Below are 7,261 nucleotides of genomic sequence, written 5' to 3' on the forward strand. Positions count from 1 at the left end.
ATATTGAATAAAAGAGGTGATAGTGGGCATCCTTGCCTAGTTCCTGTTCTTAAAGGGAATGCCTTTAACCTCTCTCCATTAAGAACAATGTTCGCTCTAATAGTCTTATATGCCAGAACAGAATTTCCCCATAGGGTTTCAAGGCTATAAACCTTTATGAAGCAGATGGACAAATTTTTCACTCATTTTTTAGTTTCTTCTGACATCCATCTCGGGTTTTTCTTCCTCCTCTCTCTTGGTAATGACCTTTTGCATTCTTCATGAATGATGTTTTTTATATTCTCCCGCAGTTCATCTGATCTTTATTAGTGTTCAAGGCCTCAAACCTGTTTTTAAATTCAGGTGGGTTGAACTCAAGATTAAGTTGTGGTTCTTGTGGATTTGTTCTAATTTTCTTTTGCTTCAGTTTGATCTTACATGTGTAATCCACAACCAACAGGTCTAGTTTTCACAACTAATATTGCGCTTCTGCAGATTGTTTTCACAGATATAATTGATCTGATTCCTGCGTAGACCATCAGGTGAGGTCCATGTGTATAGTCATCGATTGTGTTTCTTACAAAAGATATTTTCAGTGAATAAATAATTGATTATATAAAATTCCATTTTATCTCCAACTTCATTTCTGTAACAAGTCCATGTTTTCTGACTATTGATCATTCTTCTTTATCCCAAATTTTTACATTCTAGTCATCCATTGTTATTAACTAATCTTGGTTGCATGGTTGATCGATTCCCAGCTGCAAAAGTTGGTTGAAATCATCTCTTTGGCTCAGGTTTTTGGTGCATATATTTGAATGATAAGACTTCTATTTTCCTTGGTACAGGTAATTTTTTTTAAAGTTCTCTCAAGCAGGATATGCAATAAAAAGAAAAATGATCCTCAATTGTCATGCCTAAATAAATTTCAGGCCTACTTGTATTTTTTCTAATATTGTCATTCTTGTTATCTCAAATATTTTCAGTCTCCCAAGGTAACATTTTTCTTAGTGTTATGTTGTTGTGGTCATGTACTGTTGAGTCTAAACCAACAAATAATTTACCCTCCAGTGGATTTTGGGAGGCTGTAAATTGCACAGAGGAGACCGCCATCTTTCTTCTGTGGAATAAATGGTGGATTCAGTTTCATGTCTCTGGGTTGGCAGCACAACTCCTTACTACTAGGCCAACACAGCTCCCTAGTGTTACATTATTGTTGTTTTTTACTGTCAAGTTAGAACTGACTTACAGCTGACCCTCCAGTGTGTTTCCATAGGTATTAAATCACATGGGAAGAGACGGTAGATTTTTCTCTTGGAGCAGATGGTGATTTTGAAACATGTGCTTTTGATTGGCAGCACTAGACCATCAGATCTCCTTAGTGTTACATTAGAACGTAAATGAGTAAATTTTTAAAACTAAGTCAAATACACAAAGAAGAAAAGTCATTTTGACCTTAAAATCTTGCTGAATTTGCAAAAATAGAAAAATTCTCAAAGAAGTAGTTTTTTCTTAAGATTAGATCAAACAGCCACATTATATTCCAATTTGTAAGACATTTCAAATGAAATGCCAAAGATATTCTTATGATTGCGTATAATTATGAGATTCACTTTGAGAATCAATTTCCATATTTTTTTCTTTGGCCTGGCAAGTGAAGAGCAAAAATATTGATTCACATAATGAAATGCTGTCTTATCATTGAACAACAATAGCAACAAATTCTTGATTATAAAACTACCATAAATTATATTTAGTCTCATGAAGGTGACTGGGTCAAAGAACTTTAGAATAACCTATAGAAGAATATAGGGAGCTCTGAAGACTTTGTGTTGCACTACCAATACAAAGTCAGGCAAGTTGAATCTACCAGCTGTACCAAAGGAGAAAGATGGGCAATTTCCCCCCATGTCATTTACAACCTCTGAAATTTTCTGGAAAGTTAGCTATGAGAAGATTTTTGACTCAAGAACAAGGAATTGATAGAATAGAAATACATATATAAATTTGAGATGATATTTAATTTTGGTTTTACATCAGTGTAAAAATTTCTAATCTACAGCTTTTAATTGTTTTTTTTTTTGTCAAACATTGATATAGCACTGATCTGTCCATTTGCTGTACAGAGGTAATACGTGGTTGCTGCTATGCTAAACACTATGACACTGAGGTGTCAAATGCGATAACAGTTACCCATGGTGGATGGTGTTTGGTGGAGCTCCCCGATTAAAACAAGCTTGGAAGCAGGAGTGGCATCCACTTCCTTAATAGCTTGCCTCCGGAAACCCTATGAACTTGGAGAGAGGATGAAAGTCATACAAGTGTTGAGGACTCTCTTTAATAGGGTGGCTATGAGTTACCTATGACTTGCTGGCACTCAACAACAGCACAGAACAAGGAAACACAGAATGGCTCAAAATCAGGAAAGGATTGCATCAGGGTTATGTCCTATCTTCATACCCTTTCAGTCTGTATGCATGAAGAACACATCCTTTGTGAGGTGGGGCTTTATGAGGAGGAATGTGGCATCAGGATTGGAGGAAGATTCATTAACAACCTACATTATACAGATGAGAGAACCTTGCTTGCTGAAACTAAGGAGGACCCGACTAGAAGTATTTGCTGCAGAAATGTAAGGACTGTAGTCTTCAATATGGATTGAATCTCAATGTTGAGAAGACAAAGATTCTCATAACTGGGCCAATTGGCTAGGCCAATAGATGGAGAAGAGATTGAGGTTAACAATTTCAGCTTGCTCGGCTCCACTCCGCAGTCAACAATCTTGGCACCAGTTGTCAGGAAATCAAAAGGCAAATTGCTTTGAGGATGTCTGCTGTCAAGGACCTCTTTAAAATTCTAAAGAGTAAAGAGTAGTCTAGGGACTAAGGTGCACTTGATCTGAGCCTCAGTCTTCGCAATTACTTGCTATGCATCAGAGAGCTGGAAAATGACTAAGGCTGACAGAAGAATTGACGTCTTTGAGTTGTGGTGCTGGAGAAAAGTATTGAACATAATGTGAATTGCCTAGAGAACAGGTCTGTTTTGGAGAGGGTGAAACCAAATTTCTCTGTGGAGGCTAGGATTTTGAAGCTCTGTCTCACATACTTTGGGCATGTGGCCAGGAGGGACCAGTCCTTAGGAAAGGACATCAGGCTTGGAAAGGTGGAGGAACAGTGAAGGAGAAGAAGACCCCGAATGAGATGGATTGATGTGGTAACTAAGGTAATGGGGTAGGTGTATCACAGTCAGTGAGAGTGGCTCAAGACAGGGCAGGTTTCAGAATTATTGGAGATAGGATCGCTGTGAGTCACAGGCAACTTGATGGCACATAACAACAACAACATTATGAAAATATATTCCCTCAGAGAGGCAAGAGGGGTTGATTCTGGTTTGTGTCTTTGGGAAACATTTTCTGTTTCACCTCAGATAGTTAATTGCATCCAGTGTTTTAAAAGAGAGCTTGGAATTTCTATGAAAATGTCTTGACATAAATCTAGTGCATTGTTGGTCTCTGAATGAAGCAAAGGAGAAGGAAGAACAAATGAAGACTATTAGTACAAAGTACTAATCTACCATATGAGCTTTGTTCTCCATGATATCATGAGACCAGAAAAAGAAGACAATGCCAGCTACCATTGCTGATTGTTAGGAAAGAGATTATTATAATAAAAGGTCCCTAATACAGAGGGAGCTCTGGTGGCTTAATGGTAAGGAATCGTGCTGCCAACACAAATGTATGTGATTTGAATCCACCAGCTGCTACGTGGGAGAAAGATGAGCAATCTCCTCCTATTTGATTTACCACCTCTGAAAACCTGTTGAAGGGTCAGCTGTGTGTAGGTTCCAAATTGATAGTACACAACAACATCAATAGATTGAGCTCTAAGAGAGCTCTAATGGCCTAGAGGTAAGAGGCTGCTCTGCCAATCCAGATGCACATAGTTTGAATCTGTTAGCTGCTCTGTGGAAGGAAGAGGAACAATTGCCTCCTGTTTAATTTTACTGCCTTTGAAAACTCACTGGAGGGTTAGCTGTGAGCAGGTTCTGACTTGACAGCACATAACAATAGAGTGAGAGGAAAGTGTGGAACAAAGTTCAAAACCACAATAAAAGATCAGACTTAATCGGTTTGATAAAGGCTGATATAACTCTAAGCATGATAGTCCTTTGAGTCGGGGACTAAAGTAGTGACACAACTGCTAGCCCGAAGCAAAAAGCCCTCTATGGTGATCCCCAACACCAGGGAGGAATACACGTCTTAGAATAATCAACTACACAATATCAAAAGGGGTAGAATTTGCCTATGAATAATACTCAGAAGACAGGAAAGGATAGGAAAGAAGAATAAATTAAAATGGGAAACACAGAGATGAAGTTGGAAGGGTGCTGCAACAGTGTGGGAGTTGTAATCAATCCACAACACATAATATGTACAAATTGCTTAACAGAAATTTGTTCTGTAGACTCACTCAAAGAAAAACCAAACAGTTTAAAAACAGAATGAGACGAAACAGTAACCAGAAACAATGGGAATGAAGCCATCTGGGGAACAGACATTCACATTGGACAGTGACTGATGTCAAGGACCATGTCATTAGTTTAAACTGAACATGTCTGAGCAATAACCACTTTAAAACTTAAAAAGCAACAGCCTTCAGGAAAGCAGAGAAAAAGGGGTAGGCATTTGGGGATCTCCTGAGATTCACAAAGCAGCCCTGGTGATAATATGGTTAACCATTCCTGCTACCAGAAAGGTGGCAGTTGGAAACCACTAGTTGCTCTATGAGAAGATGTGTGAGTCTGCTTCCATACAGATTACAGCTTTGGCAAACCTATGGGGCAATTTTACTTGGCCCAGTAGCTTCTTTACGAGTCAAAATTGACTTGACAGTCATGAGTTTTATTTTTTGCTTTGTTTTTGTTTTATAATTTACATGGCTGAAGATGGGAAAGGAGAAATTGACAAGGAGGTTGATTTTCTGTTGCAAAGAGATGGGGAGTCACTACTTGGAAAATTTAGGATTAAATGTTGCTGTGACCTCATTTCCATTCAGAGTCTGGAAAATTGCAGTAGCTCACAGAAGGAATAGATTCTAACTATAGAATGTACAATAAGACATAAATTTGGCACTAAATCTTTCTGAACTCACCTCATCAGCAAATCTGGGATAATACTTCTTGTATCATAAGATTATTGTGAAGATTAATGAGGAAACTTTTGTGAGAGCTCCTGGCATAATATCTGACAGACAATGTCCAATTATGTTTGTTCATTGCTCAGTGAAGAAATCTTTGCTAGAAAATTAAGCTGGTATAAGAAGAAAAACCAAGCAAAACACTAGAATAAATTTCAAGAGCTTTTAATATTTATGATGAGAAAAAATGTCAGATTATTTTATAAGGTCAAGTAGAAGAGGAAGGAACCTGAATGGAGAATCAGCAAGATTAAGTTTTTCTCTTTTCCCCCGCTCATGTTCCAATTCCCCTGGTATCTTTGGTTAACTCCTCAGCTAACCTCTTGCAGTTTCAGATTGTCCTGGGAGAAAATGAGGGTGTTCTCTCAATAATAGCTGTACAGACAATTCACACTTTATTAGATAGGCTCCTTGATTGTTGTTTCTGTAACACTGTAAAAATTATTAGTTGCTTCTAAAAACATTAAAACTAAACCCACTGCTGTATCATATAGTATAATGATTATGAGGAAGTGGTGGTAGCCTAGAGCCTAATGTGAACCAGAAGGCCAGTGGTCAGAGTCCACTAGTGGCTCTGCAGGAGAAAGACGGGGCAGTCTGCTCCTGTAAAGCTTTAAGGTCGCAAAATCGTGATTGTAGGTTGTGATAAGTCAGCACCAACTCAACAGCAGTGGGCTGATAGAAATGATGGGATAACAATGATAATGTTTTGTGGTTTTAATTTTTTTTAAGCTCCATTTTTATAGAAAAAAACAGATGTGTACTAGAACTCCCAATTAAACAAATTGTAACTGTAAGAACTTAGGTTCACGGGATTGGTAAAGAATGTGGCATGGACTGCCACAGTGGGCTTGAGCGTGGCAGAGATCACAGGGAAGGTGCAAGAGAAGGCGAAGTTCAGGCTGTTCACAGGACGACACCTGATGATTCCAAAGCACCACTAAACTCCTGGCATCAACTTACTGAAATTAGAACTAAATGAGTAAGAGTGAGAAGACAGCCCATTTTATAATTTTACTTTGAACATTCAAATCTAAAAAGCAAGATCACAATTTTTTTTAACCACTTGTCATTGAGTCAATACTAGCACAGGTGACCCATGTGTGCCAGAGTGGAGCTGTGCTCCATTAGCATTTCCACAGAACACCAAGCTTTCCTTCTGTGGGGCCTCTGGGTGGATTGAAACCTACAGACTTTTGATAAGCAACTGAGTGCATTGCTACGCTACCCAGGACTCCAAAATTAGGATCACATTTTTGTTAGTATTAGTTTCTAACACTGTTTTATCAGTATATATGCTATCTATCTTTGTAATAAATATATATTTATTGTTTAATAAATATATACATATTGTTGTAATACACACACACGCACGCACACACACATATTGCTGTTGATTGCTGCCAAGTCAAGCACAACTCATAGCGACACTATGAACAAGACCTGAAGCCTTTGGATAACTATCTTTTCTCTAAGTCCATAGAGTTTCCAGAAGCGGCCTTCGAATCAATTCCTACTCATGATAACTCCCCACTGGGCTTCCCAGGCTGTGAGTCTTTGTAGGACGCTCATCATTTTCTGTGGAGCAGCTGTTGGATTCAAACTGTCAACCTTTCAGTTGGCTACAGAAAAAAACCCAATTTGATGACAATAAACATTTCTTGGGTTTTGCTTTTGTTTTGCTTTTTTTTTTATTTGTTGGATTTTGATGCCAAGTCGATTATTCCATTCTGTATGCTTTCCAGATTATTCCCTGAAGAGATGTAGAAAGGATTTAGTTTTGTTTGTTTGTTAATTTACAGAGCAGCTCCAAGTTCCAAGAGGTGAGATTGTGACCAGATGGTGATTGTTGACCTTAATTTTCCCCCACCTCTTTGCCTCCCCAAATTTCTCAATAAAATAGTTTAACCTCTGCCCCCAAATAAATAAATGAAATATTTTATTATTTATTTACCTTTTAGGGAATTCTGATGGCTTAGTGGTAAGGAGTCACACTGCCAACCTAAAGTTACTGGATCAAATCCACCAGCTGCTCTGAGTGAAAAAGAAAGGAAGTCTCCTCCTGTGCTATTAATGTCTCAAAAAAA

Source organism: Elephantulus edwardii, unplaced genomic scaffold, assembly GCF_000299155.1.
Source record: "Elephantulus edwardii isolate Elephantulus edwardi_28Jun2011 unplaced genomic scaffold, EleEdw1.0 scaffold00119, whole genome shotgun sequence".
Lineage (NCBI taxonomy): Eukaryota > Metazoa > Chordata > Mammalia > Macroscelidea > Macroscelididae > Elephantulus > Elephantulus edwardii.